This window comes from Panthera leo, chromosome D1, assembly GCF_018350215.1.
Source record: "Panthera leo isolate Ple1 chromosome D1, P.leo_Ple1_pat1.1, whole genome shotgun sequence".
NCBI lineage: Eukaryota > Metazoa > Chordata > Mammalia > Carnivora > Felidae > Panthera > Panthera leo.
Window position 1 is genome coordinate 63,008,985 of NC_056688.1, and position 26,380 is coordinate 63,035,364.

The 26,380-nt window shown below is 36.6% G+C and overlaps 1 protein-coding gene and 1 pseudogene across 1 annotated transcript in view; one reads left to right on the forward strand and one right to left on the reverse strand.

Moving 5' to 3' along the window:
- Positions 1–26,380, reverse strand: part of LOC122200037 (olfactory receptor 56A4-like) — a 206,725-nt gene that overhangs the window by 96,332 nt on the left and 84,013 nt on the right. The gene's annotated exons all lie outside the window — the stretch shown is intronic.
- On the forward strand, positions 13,938–14,971 carry LOC122200038 (annotated as a pseudogene).

Below are 26,380 nucleotides of genomic sequence, written 5' to 3' on the forward strand. Positions count from 1 at the left end.
ATTGAGCCAGGATTGGAAAGATGTTTGCCTACTTGGAAGGAAGTAATCCTAATATACCTGATCCCTCTCTTGCTTATATCCATATAATACAAAAGGTCCAGATAGACTTCTGATGATGTACACATCATCAATATTGATGATATTTCCAATTTTCTTCAGTGATACCAAGACCATGCATTTCCACCCCAGACAGCCTATCAGATTATGCAGATCTGGAAATGTTGGGGGAAAGCTAATTTGTGGATGAAGTCTGTATGTATCTCTTTTCCTTGGGCCTACCCTTGGTCATTACTCACCAAAGATCTGCACTGTTTAACCTACAAAAGGATGAGAAAAAGTTAAGTTACCAGTCAAATCCCAAGAACAGGGTATTTAATGGGCACCTTTCCAGGCATTGCCTGTAGGGATCCAAAATGAAGTTCCCACCAACAAGACACCAATTAGCACTTCTGCCTTTTCTTCAAACAAAGATTTAACAAGGTCTCTTCCTCTTATTGGGACCCCAGGGAACAGGCCCAGCAGGGAATATTTTGAACCGCATACTCCAGGGTGTCATGTCAAGAGAGGGCCAAGGCCCTGCAGCCAGAAGCAAGGTGTGGCTTCCTCCCATAGGGAAGGGGACCACCTGGTTTGATGAACAAGCAAGATCTGATCTAGGGAGAATGAGGAAGAAGGCAGGGAGATTGGAGGTGTGTGGGGGGCGGTGGGCAACACTAGGTCCAACATACAACATTACCTAGACGACCCCTCCACGACATAGGTGGAACCATGAGAGAAAGAATGGATTAAAGGTATAAGCTTTTAAGAGAAAAGAGAACCTGGCCTGGGAATAAGAGTGAAGACAATGTCAACTGCCTGAACTCAAAACAGTAGGTACAAAGGTAAACCAAGTCTTGTAGGTATTTCCATCCATACATTATGTCACCTTAAGTGAAACTACCTACAATTCTCTCCATTCTTAACCAATCTCTCTACATTTGACTCTCATCTCAGCCACCAAAATCACTCCTGAAAATGGTGCCAGATTAATCTGTGGAGGATGTTCAATAGTATGAAGGATCTGGACATTGCCTTGGATTGAGAGAGTTTTGAAAAATTGAGTGTGTACAGCTTACACAAGAGAACACTTGTGGTGGCATGCATGATTTTTAATGGGTTCTTCAAGTCCAGGAAGAAACTCCCTATGAGAGAAAATTATTTGTTTTATGAAGCCAAAGGAAAAAAACAAGAACAAACACATTCAAATTTATGGTTCAGAACTCAGCAAGACCTTTGTGTCTTCAGAATGATAAACCTTATCAGAAAGACAGAGGTGTACACAGGGTATACTGGAAAGGAACAGCACAAGGTTTACAGGAAGAGTCAGTATGCAAAATCAGGTCATCCATTTCTGACAGCCATGCTCTAAGGGTACTATCCAGTTCCGGAGGGGAAAAGAAGACATAGCAGGTGTCATTTCAGGTACAGCCAGGATTATGAACCCTAACATGAGGCATTCAGTTTTCTAACAGAGAAGTCAAGCTGGGTAACAGTGAGCTTACAGGAGATGACGCTATGATGTGTATGAAACTGTAGAAAGATGTATTATGAAGCAGAAAATATCAGCACAGAACCCTAGTGGAGGAGGAGGGAGTAGGCAGGACAAGTAGCAATAGCAATACAAAGTTCAGTCTAAGAGGCACTGGTAACAATCACAGGAACTTCAGTCCAGGAAATAAACAAAAGTCTCAGAACTAGAAATCTAGATTAGTGTGAATATGGACTGCCTGACTGAAACTCTGAACCCTCACCTTGCAAAAAACATCAAGAGACTGGAATTGTCCAAAGATCCAAAAATAGTCAAGGGATTGGAATCAATAATTTGGATCAAAAAATATATTTCCTGGGTTCCTCTTAAACTTTAAACCCCTTTTAAACAGGGTCAGGTGGAAGATACACATCAAACTAAAGCAAAGCATGACCAAAGGCAAAGCAGAGGCATATGCAAGGATCTGTAGCCACACCACGGAGAGATGGGAAAACCATGGAGAGAGAGCATCTGATTATGCCTGTGGGGATCACAGAAGGCTTCAAAAATGAGGTAACATGAGAGAGGAAAGTTGAATAATGGAACAGAATGTTCCAGAATGACTCACTAGCACTAAAAGGAACTCCAAACTCATAAAGTATGGAATTCTTGATGGAAAGCTAAGAAGAGATCAATATTAATGAAGCAGTGCAGAGGGATGAGATTTGAGAGGAAGGTTGGCCCCAGACTATGGCAGGTCTTAAGTGCTCTTCTAGATGGCACTACATGTTAATAAGAGGTCAAGGAACTTGTTTAAGAACAGCAGTGATACGGATAGATTAGTGCTTTAATAGATTTCTTTCATAGTGTTCTGGGCATAGGAAGATGATGTGATAATAGAGTGAAGTAAGCATTAGATCAAGTCTTTACTGGAAAATTCTATCAAATATTTAAGAAAGAAACAATGACAATCCTTACAATAGAAATAATAATGCAAACTTTTAGAAAACAGAGGAAAAAGGAACACTTTCCAATCCATCTTACAAGGCCAGTATAAATCTGATGACGAAATCATATAGACAGTACAAGATAGGAAAATCCAAACCAAAGTCCCTCATGAGCAGAGATATAAAAATCCTTAACAAATGATTAGCAAATACTATACAACAATATATAAAAAGATTATTATATCATGAGTAGGTGGGGCTTCCCCAAGAATGCACAGTAGTTTATCATTCAAAAGTAAATTGTCATATTAACAAAATAGTGAAAAGTATACATATCATATCATCATCCTAATAGAGACAAAAATAAAATCATATGAAAACAACATTTATTCATAATAATAATAGAAAAAATGCTCAGCATATGGGAAATAATAAGGAATTTCCCAAACATGGGAAAAAAAGGCATTAATGTAAACCTTCAATATCATACATAATAGTAAAAAGTTGAGGACTTTCTCCCTAAAATCAGGATTATCAATGGATATTCATGATTGCACTACAGGTGTTAACCACTGAAATAAGACAAAAAATAAAATCTTAGGGATTGGAAAATAAGAAGTAAAATGTAATCACTTGCAAACAACATGGATGTATGTAGGAAAGCCTAAGATCTGTACTAATAATTGAATTTAGCAAGATAACACGATACAAAGTCAATACAAAATTGATTTTCTGCATTTCTACAAACTAGCTATGAAAAAATTGGAAAACTAAATTTACAGTTATTATGTACAATTGCATCAAAATATATCAAATATTCAGGGATAAACTTGATAAAATATTTCTGAGTCCCTAAATCACTACTAAGAGAAATTAAAGATCTAACTTAATGGAGAGAAATACTATATTCATGAATTTGTATCCTTGAAAATTGCTCCAACTGTGAGAAGGATGGGCAGAACATATCATACAAATTGGTGTCAAAAGAAAGCTGGAATAGCAATATTTATACCGGACAAAATAGACTTTAAAACAAAGACTATAACAAGAAACAAAGAAGGGCACTATATAACAAAAGAGGACAATCCAACAAGATATAACCACTGTAAATATTTATGCACCCAACATAAAAGCACCGAAACACATAAAATAGTTAATAACAAATATAAAGGAACTAATCAATAATAATATAATAATAGTAGGGGACTTTAATGCCCTACTTACATCAACAGACAGAGCATCTAAACAGAAAATCAACAAGGAAACAATGGCTTTGAATGACACACTGGAACAAATAGTTTTGACAGATATATTCAGAACATCCCATCCTAAAACAACAGAATATAAATTATTCTCAAGTACATACAGAACATTCTCCAGAATGGATCACATATTAGCCCACAAAACAAGCCTCAACAAATACAAGAAGATCAAAATCCATGAATATTTTCTGAGCACAATGCTATGAAACTACAAATCAACAAGAAAAAAACCAGAAGGACCATAAATACATGGAAGCTAAATAACATGCTACTAAACAATGAATGGGTCAAGCAGGAAATCAAAGAAGAAATTAAACAGTACATGAAAACAAATGAAAATGAAAACGCAATGGTCCAAAACCTCAGATGCAGCAAAAACAGATCTAAGAGGGAAGTTTACAGCAATACAGGCTTACCTCAATAAGCAAGAAAAATCTCAAATAAACAACCTAAATTGCACCAAAAGGAGCTAGATAAAGAATAAACAAAACCCAAAACCAGCTGAAGAAAGAAAATAATAAAGGTTGTGATCTCATGGTTTGTGATCTCATGGTTTGCGGGATCTCAAACCCGCATCAGGCTCTGCGCTGACTGTGCAGAGCCTGCTTGGGAATTCTCTTTCTCCCTCTCTCTCTGCCCCTCCCCTGCTCTCTCTCTCTCTCTCTCTCTCAAAATAAATAAATAAAGTTTAAAAATATATATAATATTCCAACAAAATAACATTTAAATTAATTAACATTAATTTAAAACATTTTTTGAAGTTATTACTAAGAATTTCCCCTACCATGTGGTAAATACATGTTTTTAGTGACACTAAAAACAGAAAAGATTGTCCTGGGAGGCAGTGACCTTTGAATATATGTTGGAATTTAATATAGGACTAAAAAAGTGCATTCAGGATAGTGGGAGAAAAAGGCTTATTTACTGAATGGTGCTGGAACAATGGTTTAACTATTAGTGGGGTGAAATTAATGTACTTTTTCACTCCATGTGAAATTTCAAATTCATTTAAAAATTAAATTTAAAATAAACTTCGGTAAAGAATATGCTAGTAAATACTTATTGAAATACTAGATTTTATGTTATTAAAAGTTTAAAAGTCATGAAATAATATTAAAAAGTACAATTGTTATGACCACATAAAAGTTTGTGTATGCAGGTGAGTAAATCATTTTTTAGAAAAGACAGAATGTAATGGAAAATGAATTGGAGGAAATACTTCCAGAAAATTCAACAGAGGTAATACCCTTAAGATATAATGAAAATTTTTTAAGAAGATATAATGAAATCCATACAAATTAATAAGACTGTATACTCCAAACTGAGCACTTGAAAAACATTATTGCACTTAATACTACAAGGTAAGTTGCACATAAAGACAAAAGAGAAAACTAACGAAGAAGCCCATGAATGGAAAATATATCTTTGAAAATGTCAAAGCTCACTCAACAGTGAAGTGAAAACTTCAACCAAAATTGAAATATCACTTTTACTCACTCTATTAATAAAGACTTTTAAGTTAAATTTCCTAATTTGGAATGTGATGAAATGGATGGATATGATGAAATAAACACAGTCTTAAACTCTGGGTGTGTAAAGTACTACAATGTCCCTATGAAGCAACATTTCAGTATATTTCAAGATTATTTAAAATATCCATATTCTCCTACAGGGGCAGAATAACCTCTTGAAAGACAATTTGGGGGAGGAGCCAAGATAGCAGAACAGCATGGAAGCTTTTTGTGTGTCTCGCATCCATGAAAGACAGCCAGACCAACACTAAACATCCTACACACCTAGAAAACTGATTAGAAGATTAACACAACAATCTGCACAACCTGAACCACAGAATTCAGGAGGTATGCAGCACAGAGAGGTGAACTTGGGGAGCGAGAAGCTGTGGTGGAAAGGGGGCCACTTTTGCGGGTGGAGAGAGGACGGAGACTGGGGAGGGGGGAGTATACAGTAAAAGCACCCCTCCCCAAAAACAGCTGGAGAGAAAGTGGAAAATTGGAAATAGCCACAGGGACTAAACTAAAAAGGGAGAAAAGAGAAAGGAGAGGGTTTAAATTCCATTAAGACGGTAAACAAGGGGAGAGCAAAGGCTGCAACTCCACAGTTCAATACCTGGCGGTGCTCTGGTGGGAAAGGTGAATCCCCAGGAACAGAGTGGGGTCCAGGAGGTTCTCAGGCCGCACGGGGAAAAGTGGTTCCACTGCTGGAAGGACATTTCGTAGAGGCTGTTGAAGCCACCTGGCCCCAGCAGACCCCGGAAGGCAGCCACATTCGCTGGTGCTGGGGCAAGGTTGTTGAGGGTGAAGCCCAGTGGCAGATGTGTGTTGCAATTTTCCATGGTCCCTGAAATGCTGATGCTACACTGTCTCATGATCTTTTTTAGGGGCGGGCTGGCACCTGGCCATAGTCTCAGGGCACCAGCAACAGCAGGGTCCAGTGGGCATTCCTGGGTGCAGCCAACATTCGGCCATTACTCATTCAGCCATTGCTCAGTGAGACCCTCCCGCAGACCAGACGGGCGGAGTGGGTCAAAGCCGCAGTCCTTCGGAAGTAAGGGGCCGGGGAAAATAGCCACACCTGAGACAAAACTCGGGCGAGAGGTACTGCCTGGGGACTGGTCACGGAGAGTGGAAAAGAGGAGAGTCGATGAGAGCTGAAGACAGAGGACCGGTGCGCAATTGCTGATCAGGGAGAACAGACTGGGTGGCTGGGTGGTGCCGTTTTTCACCACTCCCTTATATGCATTTGCGTGTGCACCAACAAGCACCGCAACAAGCCACCCCAGTAGGCTAGCAGCGCCATCTAGTGGAGAGCGGAGCTGTTACACCGGGGCCTGCCTAACTGAGCCAACTTCACTCTTCAAGAACACAAACCTCACCGCGGGCTTAATTTATGGACTACAAAGAGCTACATAGACTGACCGACCTCTAGGGGAAAACAAAGCAATTTCAGTCCTACTTCAATCTGTTAGCAGGTTCATCTATTCAATTTTTTTTTCCCTTTTTCCTTTTTCTCTTTTACAATTCTTTTCTTTTTCTTGAATAAAGAGAAAAAAACTCATTTTTATTTTTAATTTTTATTAAAAATATCTCTCTTTAATTTTTATTACTATATTTTTTGCTTTTGTGTAAATTTTCTCAAATTCTACCTTACTTTCATCCTTTTATTTTAGTCTACTTCAGTGTACTCACCTTTTCAAATTATCAAACAATTTCCTTTTTTTCTTTCTTTTCTTCTCTTTTTCCTTTCTTTTCTTTTTCTTGAATGCAGAAACAGAAAAACTTCATTTTTACTTTCAATTTCTTTTAAATATTTTTATTTAATTTTTATTACTATATTTTTTGCTCTTATGTAAATTTTTTCAAATTCTATCTTACTCCCATCATTTTATTTCAGTCTACTACAGTGTATTCACTTTTTCAAATTTTGAAACGATTTTTTTGTCTTTACTTTTATGTTTTCTATTTTTTATCTTTTTTCTGTTTTTCCTTTCTTTTTTCTTAAATACGGAAAACGAAAAAGTTCATCTTTCTTTTTAATTTTTATTAAAAACATTTTTCTATACGTTTTTTGTACTATATTCTCTACTTTTGTGTATTTTAGTCTACTTTAGTGTATTCACTTTATCAAATTCTCAAACGATTTCCTTTTTTTTCTTCTCCCCTCCTTTTTTTTTTTTGTTTATTTGTTTGTTTCTCTAATCTGTCAAACCACTTTCAACACCGACACCAAAACACACCTAGGATCTAGCATCATCTATTCGATTTTTGTGTGTCTGTGTTTTTAATTTTAATATTTTTTTAATTTCAATTTTTCTACCTCATTAATTCCTTTTCTCCCTTCAAAATGAAAAAAACGAAGGAATTCATTCCAAAAGAAAGAGCATGAAGAAACGACAGCCAGGGATTTAACCAACACAGACACAAGCAAGATGTCTGAACCAGAATTTAGAATCACGATAATAAGAATACTAGCTGGAGTTGAAAATAGACTAGAATCCCTTTCTGCAGATATAAAAGAAGTGAAAAATAGCCAAAATAAAATTAAAAATGCTATAACTGAACTGTAATCATGGATGGATGCAGTGGCGGCAAGGACGGATGAGGCAGAACAGAGAATCAGCAATATAGAGGATGAACTTATACAGAATAACGAATCAGAAAAAAAGAGGGAGATTAATACAAAAGAGCACGATTTAAGAATTAGAGAAATCATGGGGGGCCTGGGTGGCTCAGTAAGTTAAGTGTCCGACTTCGGCTCAGGTCAAGATCTCAGGTTCGTGAGTTAGAGCCCCACGTCGGGCTCTGTGCAGACAGCTCAGAGCCTGGAGCCTGCTTCAGATTCTGTGTCTCTCTCTCTCTCTCTGCTCCTCCCCTACTCATGCTCTGTCTCTCTCTCTCTCTCCTTCAAAAATAAATAAAAACGTTTAAAAAAAAAGAATTAGAGAAATCAGTGAGTCATTAAAAAGGAACAACACCAGAATCATAGGGAAGACAGAGAAATAGGGGTATAAGGGTTATATGAGCAAATCATAGCGGAAAACTTTCCTAACCTGGGGAAAGACACAGACATCCAACTCCAGGAACCACAGAGGACACCCATTAGATTCAACAAAAACCGACCATCAACAAAGCATATCCTAGTCAAATTCACAAAATACTCAGGCAAGGAGAGAATCATGAAAGCAGCAAAGGAAAAAAAAGTCCCTAACCTACAAGGGAAAAAAGATCAGGTTTGCAGCATACCTATCCACAGAAACCTGGCAGGCCAGAAAGGAGTGGCAGGATATATTCAGTGTGCTGAATCAGAAAAATATGCAGCCAAGAATTCTTTATCCAGCAAGGCTGTCATTCAGAATAGAAGGAGAGATAAAAAGTGTCGCAGACAAACAAAAAGTAAGTGAGTTTGTGACCAGTAAACCAGCCCTGAAAGAAATTTTAAGGGGGACTCTCTGAGGGGACAAAAGATGAATACATATATCTCAAAAGCAACAAAGATTAGAAAGGACCAGAGAACACCACCAGAAACTCCAACTCTACAAGCATCATAATGGCAATAAATTCCTATCTTTCAGTAGTCACTCTAAACATCAATGGACTCAATGCTCCAATCAAAAGACATAGGGTAACAGAATGGATAAGAAAACAAGATCCATCTATATGCTGTTTACAAGAGACCCACTTGAGACCTAAAGACACCTTCAGATTGAAAGGGGATAGAGAACCATCTATCATGCTAATGGTCAACAAAAGAAAGCCTGAGTAGCCATACTTATATCAGACAATCTAGACTTTAAAATAAAGACTGTATCAAGAGATGCAGAAGGGCATTATATCATAATCAAGGGGTCTATCCACCAAGAAGACCTAACAATTGTAAACATTTATGCGCCAAATGTGGCAGCACCCATATATATTAATCAATTAATCACAAACATAAAGAAACTCATCGATAGTAATACCATAATAGTAGGAGACTTCAACACCCCACTCACAGCAATAGACAGATCATCTCATCAAAAAATCAACAAGGAAACAATGGCTTTCAATGACACATTGGACCAGATCGACTTAACAGATATATTCAGAACATTTCATCCTAAAGCAGCAGAATACACATTCTTCTCAAGTGCACATGGAAAGTTCTCCAGAATAGACCATATACTGAGACACAAATCATCCCTAAGTAAGTACAAAAAGATCGAGATCATACAGTGCATATTTTCAGACCACAACGCTATGAAACTCGAAATCAACCACAAGAAAAAATTTGGAAAGGTAACAAATACTTGGAGACTGAAGAACATCCTACTAAAGAACAAATGGGCTTACCAAGAAGTTAAAGAGGAAATTAAAAAGTATATGGCAGCCAATGAAAATGATAACACCACAACCAAAACCTCTGGGACGCAGCAAAAGCAGGCATAAGAGGACAGTATATAGCAATCCAGGCCTTCCTAAAGAAGGAAGAAAGGTCTCAGATACACAACCTAACCTTACACCTTAAGGAGCTGGAAAAAGATCAGAAAATAAAACCCCAAGCCAGCAGAAGACAGGAATCAATAAAGATTAGAGCAGAAATCAATGCTATCGAAACCAAAGAAACAGAAAAGATCAATGAAACCAGAAGCTGGTTCTTTGAAAGAATTAACAAAATTGATAAATCACTAGCCACTTTGATCAAGAAGAAAAAGGAAAGGACCCAAATGAATAAAATCAAGAATGAAAGAGGAGAGATCACAACCAACACTACAGAAATAAAAACAATAATAAGAGAATATTATGAGCAATTATATGCCAATAACATGGGTAATCTGGAAGAAATGGACAAATTCCTAGAAACATATACACTACCAAAACTGAAACAGGAAGAAATAGAAAATTTGAACAGGCCCATAACCAGTAAGGAAATCAAAATAATAATCAAAATTCTGCCAAAAAAGAAGAGTCCAGGGCAAAAAGGCTTTCCAGGGGAATTCTACCAAACATTTAAGGAAGAGTTAACACCTATTCTCTCGACACTGTTCCAAAAAATAGAAATGGAAGGAAAACTTCCAAACTCTTCCTAGGAAGCCAGCATTACCTTGATTCCAAAACCAGAGACCCCACTAAAAAGGAGAAATATAGATCAATTTCCCTGATGAACATGGTTGCAAAAATCCTCAACAAGATATTAGCCAACCAGATCCAACAATACCTTAAAAAAATTATTCACCACGTCCAAGTGGGATTTATACCTGGGATGCAGGGCTGGTTCAATATCCACAAAACAATTAATGTGATTCATCACATCAGTAAAAGAAAGGACAAGAACCATATGATCCTCTCAATAGATGCAGAGAAAGCATTTGACAAAATATAGCATCCTTTCTTGATAAAAACCCTCAAGAAAGTAGGGATAAAAGGATCATACCTTGAGATCATAAAGCCATATAAAGTGACCCAATGCTAACATCATCCTCAGTGGGGAAAAACTGACAGCTTTCCCCTAAGACCAGGAACAAGACAGGGACGTCCACTCTTGCCACTGTTATTCAACATAGTATTGGAAGTCTTAGCCTCTGCAATCAGACAACACAAAGAAATAAAAGGCATCCAAATCGGCCACAAGGAGGTCAAACTTTCACTCTTCGCAGATGACATGGTACTCTGTATGGAAAACCCAAAAGATTCCACCAAAAAACTGCTAGAATTGATTCATGAATTCAGCAAAGTTGCAGGATATAAAATCAATGCACAGAAATCGGTTGCATTCCTATTCACCAAAAATGAAGTGACAGAAAGAGAATCAAGGAATCAATCCCATTTACAGTTGCACAAAAAACCATAAAATACCTAGGAATAAATGTAACCAAAGAGGTGAAAAATCTATACACGGAAAACTATAGAAAGCTTATGAAAGACAATGAAGAAGACACAAAAAAATGGAAGAAGATTCCATGATCCTGGATAGGAAGAATAAATATTGGAAAATGTCAATACTACCCAAAGCAATTTTCATATTCAATGCAATCACTATCAAAGTAACACCAGCATTCTTCACAGAGCTAGAACAAATAATCCTAAAATTTGTATGGAACCAGAAAAGTCCCTGAATAGCCAAAGCAAACTTGAAGGCATACAAACTTGAGGCATACAATCCCAGACTTCAAGCTATATTACAAAGCTGTAATCATCAAGACAGTATGGTACTGGCACAAGAACAGACACTCAGATTAATGGAACAGAATAGAGAACCCAGAAATGGACCCACAAACGTATGGCCAACTAATCTTTGACAAAGCAGGAAAGAATATCCAATGGAATAAAAACAGTGTCTTCGGCAAGTGGTGCTGGGAAAACTGGACAGCGACATGCAGAAGAATGAACCTGGACCACTTTCTTATATCATACACAAAAATAAACTCAAAATGGATGAAAGACCTCAATGTAAGACAGGAAGCCATCAAAATCCTTGAGGAGAAAGCAGGCAAAAACCTCTTTGAACTTGGCTGCAGCAATTTCTTACTTAACATGTCTCCGGAGGCAAGGGAAACCAAAGCAAAAATGAACTACTGGGACCTCATCAAAATAAAAAGCTTCTGCACAGCCTGTCAGGCAACTGACAGAATGGGAGAAGATATTTGCAAATGATATATCAGATAAAGGGTTAGTATCCAAAATCTATGAAGAACTTACCAAACTCAACACCCAAAAAATAAATAATCCAGTGAAGAAATGGGCAAAAGACATGAATAGACACTTCTCCAAAGAAGACATCCAGATAGCCAACCGACACATGAAAAAATGCTCCACATCACTCATTATCAGGGAAATACAAATAAAACCACAATGAGATACCACCTTACGCCTGTCAGAATGGCTAACACTAACAACTCAGGCAACAACAGATGTTGGCGAGGATGCAGAGAAAGAGGATATCTTTTGCACTGTTGGTGGGAATGCAGGCTGGTGCAGCCACTCTGGAAAACAGTATGGAGGTTCCTCAAAAAACTAAAAATAGAACTACCCTACGACCCATCAGATGCACTACTAGGCATTTATCCACAGGATATAGGTGTGCTGTTTCAAAGGGACACATGCACCCCCATGTTTATAGCAGCACTATCAACAATAGCCAAAGTATGGAAAGAGCCCAAATGTCCATCGATGGATGAATTGATAAAGAAGTTGTGGTATATATATATACAACGGAGTATTACTCGGCAATCAAAAAGAATGAAATCTTGCCATTGGCAGCTACGTGCATGGAACTGGAGGGTATTATGCTAAGTGAAATTAGTCAGTCAGAGAAAGACAAAAATCATATGGCTTCACTCATATGAGGACTTTAAGAGACAAAACAGATGAACATAAGGGAAGGGAAACAAAAATAATACAAAAACAGGGAGGGGGACAAAACAGAAGAGACTCATAAATATGGAGAACAAACAGGGTTGCTGGAGGGGTTGTGGGAGAGGGGGTATGGGCTAAATGGGTAAGGGGAATTAAGAAATCTACTCCTGAAATCATTGCTTCGCTATATACTAATTTGGATGTAAATTTTAAAAAAGAAAAAATAAAGTTAAAACAAAAAAAAAGAAAGACAATTTGGCAATATCAATCAAAATCTTTCTTTTTCATTTTCACTCTGCAATTCATTCTTAGAAATTATCCTATAAACTTATGCATAGAGATATATGAACAAGTACATTGAGTACATGTTTTTTACAGTAGCAAAATACTAGAAACAAATTGAATGTCAGAAGTTCTTATTAAATTATCAGATATCCATGTGGTAGAATATCATTCACTTAGCAATGTGGCATATCTAGTTTGTGATAGGGAACAGTCCCCAAGATAATTAAGTTAAGAAAGAAAAGGAAAGGAAACAAAGGATAAAGGATATGACTAGTATGCTAACATTTGCTTTTGTCTTTTATGAGAAAACATATACATATATTCTTGTTCATGCAAAAACTATCTCTGGAAGGATTCCTAAGAAACTGGGTTACTGGCTGCCTCTGGTGAAAAGGAAGAAATTTGGGAGTCCTAAGCACAGAAGTCTTAGTAACCATTGTTTATATTTTTTTAATTTTATTTGAATTTGAACAATCTACATGTATGACAGTTAAAATCAAAATATTACTAAAAAGAGTATTTTAAGATGTTCTTTGTATGTATCACTTTTGTATCATTTAAAAAATCCTACTCAAAGGAAACAATCTGAAAAGTAAAATAGTGGTGAGTAAATTATGGAACAGCCAAATATAGAAATATAAGATTCCACATTGCTTTTAATGATCTGGAAAGTTTTGGTTTATTTATTCATCCATGTCATAATTTTTTACTGAGTTCCTATTTTATGTCCTAGAACACACTACTGAAACACAAAGGCAGGATACAACATTATTTCCATATAATGATGTAAACTGGAAATACAAATATAATTATAAAATGGAAATAATGGAAATAAATCAAATATTAGTATTTGTTATCTGTTAGCAATAAGATTATTCTTGATACATATGTATTTGAACATACTTATTAGAAACACGAGTGGTAATAATAAATGGCTAATTCAAACTTTACCTTTAGAATAAATTTTGACTTGTTTTAGTACTCCTCTGTGGAATATTTCCAGGAGCCAAAAAAGGTGGAGGGTTATGCACACATAAAAGAAACTGAGTCATTTGGGGGGAGTCTCTACTATCAGGACCCTGAGATAAATTCTCAAATGCAATCTTCCTGCCATTTCAGTTTTATGGACAGACACTGCAAATGGGGCACCTGTGCTATGGATACTCCCACCAGTGTTACCAACAGTTCCAGCCTCCAGATTTCCCACTTCATCTTGATGGGGCTCCCAGGCATTCATGGGTGGCAGCACTGGCTCTCCCTGCCCCTGGCTCTGCTCTACTTCTTAGCTCTTGGTGCTAATCTCCTCATCATGATCACCATCCAACATGAGGCCATGCTGCATGTGCCTATGTACCATTTTCTGGGCATACTGGCTGTTGTGGACATGGGCCTGGCCACCACCATCATGCCCAAGATGCTGGCTACCTTCTGGTTTGATGCCAAGGCCATCAGCCTCCCTGAGCGTTTTGCTCAGATCTATGCCATCCACTGTTTCTTCTTCATGGAATCTGGTATCTTCCTCTGCATGGCATTGGGCAGATATATAGCCATCTGTCACCCCCTTCGATACCTGTCTATAGTCACTGACACTTTTGTGGTCAAAGCCACAGGATTCATGGTGCTCAGGAATGGACTGTTTACTATCCCAGTTCCAATACTGTCTGCCCAGAGACACTATTGCTCCAAGAATGAAATTAACCACTGCCTGTGCTCTGATTTGGGGGTCACCAGTCTAGCCTGTAATGACATCACTGTGAACAAATTTTACCAACTGATCTCAGCATGGATCCTGATTGGGAGTGATATGGCTCTTGTTTTTTCTTCCTATGTGTTAATCCTTCACTCTGTGCTGAGGTTGAACTCACCAGAAGCAGTATCAAAGCTCTGGGGACCTGTAGCTCCCACCTCATTCTCATCCTCTTCTTCTATACAGGTATCACTGTGCTGTCTGTCACATACCTTGCAGAGAAAAATACGCCCCTAATCCCTGTGCTCCTTAATGTACTGCACAATGTCATCCCCCCTGCACTCAATCCCATGGTCTATGCACTCAGGATGCAAGAGCTCAGACTGGGCTTCCAGAGACTGCTTGGACTGAGTGAAGATATGTCCACTAAGTAACTCCAGCTTTAGAAGTCCACTAAGGTGTGAAGAAAGGATAGAGCTTTTAGCTGTCGATAGACCTGGGTTGTGATGTGCCTTTATCTCTCACTAGGAAAAAAGTAGCCAATAAAATCATGAAAACTGTCAGTCTCACAGATCAAAATATACATATGAAAATCACAATGAAATTTCCTTTTACTATAAAATAAGTAAGAATAGAAAAGTGAAATGTTGCTGACCACTGATGCAATTCTGAGATTGATACTCATACACAGCTGGTAGGACTGTAAATTGGCCCAAATGTACCAAAAAGCAATTTGACAAAATTTACTGGAGTGTTTGTAAATGTTAATATTCTTTCATCTAGTAATTCTATTTTTAGAAAAATATCTAAAAGAAATAGTCTAAATTGGGGCACCTGGGTTGCTCAGTCAGTTGAGCATCCAACTGTTGATTTCGCCTCAGGTCATGATCCCAGGGTCATTGAATCGAGCCTTGCATCAGGCTCTGCACTGCGCATGGAGCCTGCTTGAGATTCTTTCTCTCTCTCCCTCTGCCCCCTCCCCATCTCATGCTCTCTCACTCTGTCTCTTTATCTAAAATAAATTAAAAAATAGTCTAAATGTAAGCAAAAATGTATTCATAAAAAAGTTATTGTTAATAGTAGTAAAAAATGAAGACTTTAAAACTGTTTATGTGAATTTACTCTAACTTGTACATATTTGTTTTTCATGTCATTTTCATAATAAGAAAAAGAAAATAAATGTTTATTCTAAAAAGACAGAGAAGGGGCGCCTGGGTGGCTTAGTCGGTTAAGTGTCTGACTTCAGCTCAGGTCACGATCTCACGGTCTGTGAGTTCGAGCCCCGCGACGGGCTCCGGGCTGATGGCTCGGAGCCTGGAGCCTGCTTCCGATTCTGTGTCTCCCTCTCTCTCTGCCCTCCCCCGTTCATGCTCTGTCTCTCTCTGTCTCAAAAATAAATAAACGTTTAAAAAAATTTTTTTAATAAAAAAATAATAAAATAAATAAAAAGACAGAAAAGTTTTGTTTTTGTAGCAGAGAATTTCAATAATAATAATTAATTAATTAATGGTTAACAAGTGCTAAGTACTTCTCATAAGCCAGAAAACACACACACAATCTGATTTAATACTCACAATAACCCTGTGAGGTGCATACGGTATTATTCCTAACGTATAGCTAAGGGATCTAGGGCCCTGGAGGTTACAGAGCATGCCCCATCAGCACAATTTTCAAGTGGGGGAGCTGGGATTCTACTCCTTGCAAGTGTGATCGCACAACTTTTGCAGTCTTCTCCCTCTTACTCTTGCTCTGTTCCAGAATTTCTATATGACTCTGAGCAACTTATGAAATCTCCCTCTGCTTCAATTCTTCAAGTTAAAAGTAGTGACAATCAGAGCATTTTGCTGAACTAAGTCACAGCATACCATGCGAAGCAAAAGAGATAATAAAGAAAACAGGCTTTGAGATGTGATATGCACATGTAAAAACTGATCTAATTATGTGGTAAAACCTTCATCTAGGAAAGAAAGAAAGAAAACTATCCTAGAAAATACCTTAGAAAAGTAGCTCCAAATAACCAATTAATTAAATCTAAATGAAATTTTACCGATTGCACATCTAACAGATATGCATACTTTTGAGTACAAGAATGTTGATCCATGTTCATTTTTTACCTTCTCCAAGCCTAGTACAGAACTTTGCACACAATGTACACTTAATACTTGATTCATGATGTGATTGATCAGTAGTATAACATGGTCTGCCGAACTATGTATCAAATATACCAGAGCATGGTACGAAGAATGACTTCAGAAAGTTTTCATGAGTCCACTTTGGAGAACAAGCTCTCAGAAGACAGCCCAGGACTGAAGCAACACCATGAGCTCATCCCACCAGGGAAGTGACTGCTGGGCAGCAGAGCAGACCTGCAGGAAGTTAACCCATAATGTGGGACCATCCTAAGAGTAATGCTTGGAAACTCACCCAAGAACAGGGACTATAAACTTTCTCCAAAAGCAGCTGTTACTTCACCCTTGACGGACAATGACCATTGATTTAGATTGAGGCAATCCTCCAATAAGAAAAGGTATGGGAGAGACAGTTATAGAATAGGGCTTGAACTTAACCCAACATCCACTGTTTCTAGTCCAAAGGAGCAGGATAATAACAACATCTAACCTTCAAGAGTTTTGTACAGTTTGCAGAACACTTTCCCACAGTGGATCAACTAATTTCATGCAGTCTTCATAGCAGCCTTCTTAGTTAGGAAGCATTACTGCTTTAGTACTGCATTAGTACTTTTTCACAAAGAAATAGGCGCTCAGGTTGAATGATTATACAAGTTCATCAGCTGGTAAATAGCAATATTGGCCATCCTAAAATCTAGCTCTAAACTTTCATTCACGTATATTTTAATTTATTCATTCATTCAAAACACACAGCATGAGTCTATATGTAGGAGCCCAAAGCGTAGACCACTCTCAACAGCTCTGTGGGGATGTGTCTCTCAGTCCTTTTGAAAATATGTAAACATCTAACATCCAACCTGGAGTTTCAGCAAAAACTCTGACACAACAGAAAGATAAGAGCAGTTAATTATTCTCTCCACTCTATGTGCCATGAGTATAAAAAGGGATGTGCTTTCTGTTTTATCTTTATAAATTCTTCCTCTTTGCCATGTGTGTTATATTTACTCATTTGCTTTGCCTTATATGATTTTAATACCATCACACTATTTTATTTTCAATTGCCTATTGTCTTTTCTTGCACATTTATTTTCACATCTGGTTTATAATTTAATTTGGATCTGTCTTTTCAAAACAACATTAGCTGTGTCTTCATTATTGTACAAATCAAAACCACAATGAGATATCACTTCACACCCACTAGGATGTTATAATTAAAAATACAGATGGTAAGTGTCGGTGAAGTTATGGAGAAAAATACTGCTGGTGGGGATACAACCTGGTGCAGCCATTTTAGAAAACACTCTGGCAGCTCTTTGAGTGATTGTACCACATTACCCAGCAATTTTCCTCTTAGGTAAATACCCAACAGAACTGAAAACAGGTACAAAAATTTGTACCTGAACGTTTATAGCAACATTAGTCATAATTGCCAAAAAATAAAAATAACATAAAGGTACATGAAGTGATGAATGCAGTAAAAAAAAAAAAAAAAGAAAAGAAAATGTGGTGTACCCATAGAATGGAAAATTATCCAGCCAGAAAAAGAAAAGAAGTACTGGTAGATGCTACAACATGGGTGAACCTTGAAAACATTAGGCTAGATGAAAAAAAGTCAGACAGAAAAAGACACGTATTATATGATTCCGTTTGTAATAAATATTTAAAATAGGTGAATCTATAGACAGAAAGCAGATAAGTGATTACCATGGACTAAAGGAACAGGAAAATGGGAAACAACTGTTTACAAAAGGGTTTCTTTTGAGAATGGTGAAAATTTCTGTAATTAGAAGTAGTAATTGCAATACAATAGTATTGTGAATGTACTGGAAGCCACTGAATTATATACTTTAAAATTGTTTAAATACTGAATCTTATTTGAATTTCACCTCACCTAAAGACAAACAAAAAAAAAACCTTTCTTCTTACGATGTCTCTCCAGTGCCCTCTACTGCCAAAGTTTGGCATCATTACAGTGGACAAAGGCATATTATTTAAAGAACACTGATCCATTTTCACAGAGCTGGCCAAAAAGAATGGTTTGTAACTTCATCACAATAAACTGATTAACAGCATAGTTCATACCTTTGACTACTCATCTTCCACGTGCACCATTTTACACACCTTTGAACTCCCATACAACAAGAAAACAATTTAATACTTCTATTTTAAAAGATACAACTATTCCACATATAAAGAAGTTCTCACCTTTTCCCCAAAGTAACAAGATGCACATTCCCGAGAGTCATTGTATACACTGCTGGATATAATACCATATTCTTCAAATTCAGTCAGAGTCCAATCAAATATTCTGTTACCTAAACACTAAACTGTAAAGTTAACTTCCAATAACTTGTACATAAAAAAGAGAAGGGTTCACATGCAAAAATAAAAGTTTGCATATGAAAAGCAAACAAAATATTTAAAGTTACTACAGTTCTAATTACTATAACTGTTCACAGCAACAGTTGTAGCCTCGGCCACAGCAACTTCTTACTCAACACGTCTCCAGAGGCAAAGGAAACAAAAGCAAAAATGGACAATTGCGACCTCATCAAAATAAAAATCTTCTGCACAGCAAAGGAAACAATCAGCAAAACTAAAAGGCAACCGACAGAATGGGAGAAGATATTTACAAATGACATAACAGATATAGGGTTAGTATCCAAAATCTATAAAGAACTTATCAAACTCAACACCCAAAAACAACTAATCCAGTGAAGAAATGGCCAAGAGACATGAATAGACACTTTCCAAAGACATCAGATGACTGACAGACACATGAAAAAATGTTCAACATCACTCCTCATCAGGGAAATACAAATCAAAACCACAATGAGATACCACCTCACACCTGTCAATTGAATGGCTAACATTAACAACTCAGGCAATAACAGGTGTTGGTGAGGATGCAAAGAAAGAGGATCTCTTTTGCACTGCTGGTGGGAATGAAAACTGGTACAGTCACTCTGGGAAACAGTATGGAGGCTCCTCAAAAAACTAAAAATAGAACTACCCTACAACCCAGCAATTGCACTACTAGATATTTATCCAAGGGATACAGGTGTGCTGTTTCGAAGCGGCACATGCACCCCAACGTTTATAGCAGCACTGTCAACAATAGCCAAAGTATGGAAAAAGCCCAAATGTCCATCAATGGATGAATGAATAAAGAAGATGTGGTGTATATATATATATATATATATATATATATATATATATATATATATATATATATAATGGAGTACTACTCAGCAAACAAAAAGAATGAAATTTTGCCATTTGCAACTACATGGATGGAACTAGAGGTTGTTACATTAAGCAAAATTAGTCAGAGAAAGACAAATATCATATGACTTCACTCATATGAGGACTTTAAGACACAGAACAGATAAACACAAGGGAAGGGAAGCAAAAATACAATAAAAACAGGGAGGGGGGCAAAACACAAGAGATTCCTAAATATGGAAAACAAACAGGGTTACTGGAGGGGTTGTGGCAGGGGGATAGGCTAAATGGGTAAGGGGAATGAAGGAATCTGAATCTACTCCTGAAATCATTGTTGCACTATATGCTAACTTGGATGTTAAATTAATAAATAAATTAATTAATTAAATAAAGATTCTCTCTCTCTCTCTGCCCTTCTCCCCCACTTGCGCTCTCTCTCTCTCTCTCTCTCTCTCTTTAGCTATCTAAAATAAAAAAAATAAAAAATTTAAAAACTCACCTCCTTGTTGGATGCTAGGCCAATTCTAAGTTCACAAAAGGGTTTTGCTAATGAGTCTTAATATGCCCCCTTTGCATTCTCTTTTTCCACGTTCATAGTGTTTCATAATTTTGGATGCCACACTGAGATTCCTCTTATTATTCTGCCATCAAAGATCCATTCAGGCCACATTGCCAATTCATTGTCTATGATGGAAAATAAGAATAGTTCCATCCCATTATACTGTCATTATTATTTAGTTTCTCTGATGCTGTGAAGAAACCCACTGAGCAGACTTACCTTCCTTTGGGCAAGTTCATTGGTGAAAATTATCAGACAACAATCTTTCCCAGAGCAACTGATATTCTATTAGTGAAGGTTATTTTACATATTTGTAAATTTTCTGAAATACCTTGTGATTTCAGTATAGAGATTTAATGCTGTGAAATGCTTATCAATGTTGTTCCTTTGAAAATCTACGCCATTTCTCGCCATAGCATTTCCCACAAGGTCCTGAACAACACATTGTTATTCCCAAGTCCTTCTTGGTTGTGACATCAAATTTTTTATCAGTATATAAATTCATTGTTAGCAAAGTTAAGAACATAAATAATTGCTGTTCTACCAGAACTGTTACTTCTCTTGCTCATTTACAATCAAGAAGCAAAGAAGCAAATTTCCCTAATGTTCTGATAAATCTGTGACTTTCTTTGGCTACAGCTTGACAATAATAATTTATGACTCAGTATATCTTAATTTTAGCAAGCTAAACCTCACTTTGCAACATATTACAAAACCCAAACACAATAATATTCTATTAAACAAAATTGCAGAAATATTAGGTATCTTTGGTTGTAGCAAAAAAAAAAAAAAAAAAAAAAAAAAAAAGAATTTCACACATTGATCAAAATATTGATTTTATTCCAAAACTGGACAGCAACATGCCAAAGAATGAATCTGGACCACCTTTTTACACCACACACAAAAATAAATTCAAATGGTTTAAAAACCTAAATTTGAGACCTGAAACCATAAAAGTCCTATAAAAGAACACAGGCACTAACTTCTTTGACATAGGTCATAGCAACTTCTTTCTAGATAGCTCTCCTGAGACAAGGAGAAGAAACAAAAGCAAAAATAAACTTTTGAGACTACTCAAAGATGCTTTCTGCACAGCAAAGGAAACTACCGACAAAACTAAAAGGCAACCAACAGAATGGAAGAAGATATTTTCAAATGAAATATTCAATAAAGGATTAGTACCCGAGATATATTTTAAAAAAAACTTACAAAACTCAACACCCCCCCCAAAAAAATCCAATTTTAAAAAGGGCAGATGGCACGAACAGACATTTCTCCAAAGACATACAGATGGCCAACAGACACATGAAAAGATGCTCAACATCAGTCATCATCAGGGAAATACAAATCAAAACTACAATGAAATATCACCTCACTTTGGCTAGAATGGCTAAAATCAAAACACAAGAAACAACAGGTGTTGGTGAGGATGCAGAGACAGGGGAACCCTCTTCAACTGTTGGTAGAAGTGAAAACTGGTGCAGCCACTTTGGAAAATAGTACGGAGGTTCCTCAAAAAGTTAAAAATAGAACTACCATACAATCTATCAATTTCACTACTAGCTATTTATCCAAAGAATATAAGAACACTAATTCAAAGGGTTACATACTATGCTTATAGCAGCACTATCAACAATAGCCAAATTATGGAAAGAACCCAAATGATATACTGATGAACTGATGATGAACTGATATAGAAGATGTGGTGTATATATATAATATGGAATATTATTCAGCCATAAAAAATGAAATCTTGCCATTTGCAATGACATGGATAGAGCTAAAGAGTATAATGCTAAGCAAAGTAAGTCAGCTGAGAAAGATAAATACCATAGAATTTCACTCATGTGGAATTTAAGAAACAAAAGAAACAATAAAGGGGAAAAATAAGAAAGGGAAGGAGGGCGGGAGAGATAGAGAGAGAGAAATCAAGAAACAGACTCTTAATTACTGAGAATAAACTGATAACTACCAGAGCGGGGGGCAGGGAGGGGTGTGCTGGGGATGGGTTAAATAGGTAATGGGGATTAAGGAGTGTACTTATCTTGATGAACACAAGGCAATGTATGGAAGTGTTGAATGACTATATTGTACACCTGAAATTAATATAACACTGTATGTTAACTAACTGGAATTAAAATAAAAATCTAAAAAATATATATTGATTCCATTCCATTGCAATTTTACTGTGCTTCTAGTAATTTTTGACTATTAGAATCTGACAGTCTTTAAGTAACAAAGAAGTAAATGGGTGTTTCTAAAGCTAATTTAAGAAAATTAAGATAAAATTAGTTTTATTTAATGATAGTATATGTAGATAGAATACAGAAAAGAGTAAAATGTCACTGCATATGAACAAAAGCATCACACTTTGAAATTCCTCTAGACTGCTTCTTTATTCACTCTTCTCAATATTCATTCATTTATTTGACAAATATTCATAAAATACCTACTATGTGCCAGGAATTGGTGTAGGTGCTGGGGATAGAGCAATGAACAAAAATTATAAAAAGCATGCTTTGGGGGAGCTTACATTTTAATGTGAAAAAGAAAAGAAAAACAAATGACGTCATAATATGACATGTAATATCGGGCATACAGATCGATAAAATAGAGAATTATAGGGTCAGGGACTGCTATTTTAGGTAAGATGATCAGAGGATGCATCTCTCATTAAGGAACATTTGATCTGAATACAAATTCAATAGCATTCTTTCATCCAATTTAATTAACACTAAAATTTTGATGTCATGAAAGACAAGAGAGGCAAGTGGTCTTAGGAAAAGGAACTGATCAACACAGACAAATACCAGGAAGTGTTCAGGTAAGATTACATCTTTTTTTAAATATATATTTTTAAAGTTTATTTATTTTTGAAGGAGAAAGAGAGAGAGAGCATGAGCAAGGGAGGGGTGGTGGGGGGAGAGAATCCCAAGCAGCCTCCACACTGTCAGTGCAGAGCCCAACACAGAGCTCAATCCCATAAACCATGAGATCATGACCTGAGCCAAAATCAAGAGTCAGATGCTTAACTAACTGAGCCAGTCAGGCACCCCCCAGGTAAGATTACTTCTAAAAAATATCCAATATTTTTGGCAATTGAGATCATTAGAAAGAGCAATGTCTATTTGATGTTGAAACAAAGGTTAAATTGCAGTGAGACAAGAAATCTTTAAGAGGCAAGGATAAGAAAGCAACATAAAAGAGGTTACTTCCAATATTTGTGATGCAGGAAATAGATAGAGGCAATCTCTGGAAAAGATATGGAGTGAAGACATATTTTGAGATAGGGAGATTTCAAAACCTTCCCACAATGAGAGACACTATTCATCAGACAAAACTGAATTACTCTGTGAGGATCCTGGAGTGAAAAGCCGTCCATCTGGTGGGCTGCCCTGGGACTAGAGTTGAATGGACCCAACATTATGTGACTAACCACTAAGAGTACTTGGGTTGTATTCCCATTGCAATGCCAAAATAAAAAAAAAATAAAAAAAAAAAAAAAAAAAAAAAAAAGACCCTGGAGGATGCTTGCTATAAAGTAGGGAGGGCCTAAAGAGTACCACACCAGGATCAGGCATCTCACCGATCTAATTTATACAAAAACCACAGACTCCAGGAGTGGCAAGCAACGACAGGAATTTGTTCTGAACAACAAAAGGCTGAACGCAGACAGCTGAAGCTCAGAGAGCAGAAGCATCCATAGAAGGCATTGCAGCCTGAGAGCCTCTTCAAAGACCTTCCTGAAGTAGTACATAAACCAGTCAATGACCTGCATCCTGAGAGGTGAGGGGATGGATGTTTTCCAACTTCCTGCAGTTCTATCCTCCTCTCTGAATTTGATTAATAAATATATACCTTATCCTTGCCTTCTATGGCCTTCCATATTTGATTCTTCACCTCTACTACCTCCCTTCTCTCAGTCTTCTCACTTTTGTAGAAACCAAGTTCTGTGATTAGGAAACAGCAGAGAAATGAGGCTGAGTTCCAAGACTGTTAGTAAGTCAATGATAAACCAAGGAGTCTAGAATAATAAATTCTATATCTAAGATTCCTAAAACAAAACACTAAACAATCATACTTAATTTACTTAATTTAATCATACTTAATTTACTTAATCATACTTAATTTACTTAATTAATCATACTTAATTTACATTGATCATGAATTTCCAACCATTTCACTGAGATATGAAACAAAGATTAATATATATTTATATTTGTAAAGAGAGAAAATAGCATTGTTTGCAAGCAATTTTTAAGTTATTTGTTGTGCTTCTTTTTTCTTTAAGATTTTTTAAAGTTGATTTATTTATTTTGAGAGATAGAGAGACACAGTGTGAGCAGAGAAGGGCAGAGAGAGAGGGAGAGAATCCCAAGCAGGCTCAGCACTGTCAATACAGAGCCCAGTATGGGACTCAAACTCACAACCATGAGATCATCACCTGAGCTGAAATCAAGAAGTCGATGTTTAACTGACTGAGCCACCCAGGCACCCCTTCAAGATTTTATTTTTAAGTAATCTCTACACTCAATATGCGGCTTGAATTTACAAACCCGATACCAAGAGTTGCATGCTTTACCACCAAAGCCAGCCAGACACCCCTGCAAGCAACTTTTTGTTCTACTTAGAAAATCAGAAAAAGAGAATCAGTGGTAAAATTTAAAAATGTATAATAGTTTAGCAAATGATGATACACAAGACAGAAATGACAAAACAAATAAAATTGCAATTTATAAAATAATAAACCCAAAATGTTTAGTTTACCAGCAGCCATTAATTTGTTGAGGTAATAGAAGAAAAAAAAACTCACAAAATGTGTAAAACTAGTACAAGTTTAGCAAACTGAATGAATGCAAAAGGAAATAACAAAAATCAATATAATAACACTAAGAAAGATAAATATTTGTTCAGAATATCTCAAAATACTAATAATCATAAGAACAGTGCAGAAATAAAATATTTTAATAACCATGTTTTAAAGATTTAAAGATTTGAAAGATAAACAAAGGCAGAGAGAATCCACATTTGCTGAATGTAAGAACTTGATAGTATGTCAACTTTTGGCTTTTCAAAATTAAGCCACAAATTTAACATGATCCCAACCAAAATTGTTATTTTAGAAACCAATGCAGGAATTCTAAGTTTAATCTGGAAAATAAGCACATAAAAAGGCCTTTAAATTTTAAAAGAATAAATAATAAGGGAATATATTTCTCTTCTGTATTAAATTTATTATAAAACTAAAATTTTAACTCAGTTTGATATTGGCACAATATTAATCAGAAAAAAATTAAAAAATGTGAGTGCCCAGATACAATTTATACATACAAAACTTTCTATGCAACAAAAGAGGCATAATAACCACTTGTCAAGGGATGTAGAAGCCATTGTTTAATTATGCAAAATCACTTTATTTACATACCTCTCATTAACAGCAAAATTAATTCCATGTAAATAAGTTGCATCACAAAACTAGAAGGGGGGTGCCTGGGTGGCTCAGTCGGTTAAGCGTCAGACATTGGCTGAGGTCATGATCTCACAGTTTGTGAGTTTGAATCCCGCATCGGGCTCTGTGCTGACAGCTCGGAGCCTGGAGTCTGTGGAGCCTGGAGCCTGCTTCGGATTCTGTGTCTCCTTCCATCTCTGCCCCTCCCCCACTTGTGCTCTGTCTCTCTCTGTCTCTGAAAAATAAATAAATGTAAAAAAAAAAAACAACCCAGAAGGTCAAGCATTAAAAATTAAAAGTCATAGGGAAGTGAATCTTGGCCAAAATTTTGAGTAAAGAATGGTTTTCTGTAACTGTGTTTTGATTGAATAATTGAATGTTTTGAGAATTTGATAGAAGCCAAACAGATCTCCTCAGAATAATGTAAAAGTTTTTCCACATAAATTTAAAAAATTCACAGATTCCTATGGAGACCACCCAT